The 618-nt window shown below is 41.3% G+C and overlaps 1 protein-coding gene across 1 annotated transcript in view; it reads left to right on the top strand.

The window, feature by feature from the left end:
* SMARCAD1 (SWI/SNF-related, matrix-associated actin-dependent regulator of chromatin, subfamily a, containing DEAD/H box 1) overlaps positions 1-618 on the top strand; it is a 155,916-nt gene that overhangs the window by 94,128 nt on the left and 61,170 nt on the right. The window lies entirely within an intron of this gene.

The following is a 618-nucleotide window of genomic DNA, read 5'->3' as shown; positions in this document are numbered from 1 at the left end:
CCAGAGCTCCCATTAGTTCTTTGGATTAATTATTTCCTGTGTCTTTGATTTTCTTCACTCTTCTTTGCTCTGCATGGAGAGAGACCCATACCGGCACCTGAGATGGCTGCTCATAAGCTTTTAAGAACCCATTCACTACTCACCAAAGTAGGACGTAGAACCCTGTCTTTTTGTGGACTGTGTTAGGCCAGTTGACCTTATAGTGTCCCCCAAGATTATGGTCTTGAGCCTCCATACCCAGCAACTCATTCCCTCAGGGTGTTTGGTTATGACTAAGGTGTTTTCATAACTTTGCCTCTGTATGCTCTAGTATATTCATGGATATATTTGCAGCACAAATAAATATGTAGGTAGAGATAGCGTCTGTCACCTGTGTATATATTTGTAGATATAGTCCCATTCACCTTCCCACTTCTGTTCAGTTTGAGTGTCTGTCTGTGCATCCACTTCTAAATTACTATTATTGCAGGATTGTATATGTTACAGTATTCACCTATTCACCTTTGTTGCCTTGAACTCTTGTGTTCCTCCCTGTCTTTTCCACTCCTTGATTATTTGTGCTGACCTCCCCCTTATTGTATATTACCTTTCCCTTCATCCAGGCTAATGTTTGTGTAC

Source organism: Orycteropus afer, unplaced genomic scaffold (genome assembly GCF_000298275.1).
Source record: "Orycteropus afer afer isolate SDZICR_OR568_19922 unplaced genomic scaffold, OryAfe1.0 scaffold00652, whole genome shotgun sequence".
Taxonomy (NCBI): domain Eukaryota; kingdom Metazoa; phylum Chordata; class Mammalia; order Tubulidentata; family Orycteropodidae; genus Orycteropus; species Orycteropus afer.
This window is presented reverse-complemented; position numbering and strand designations above follow the sequence as displayed.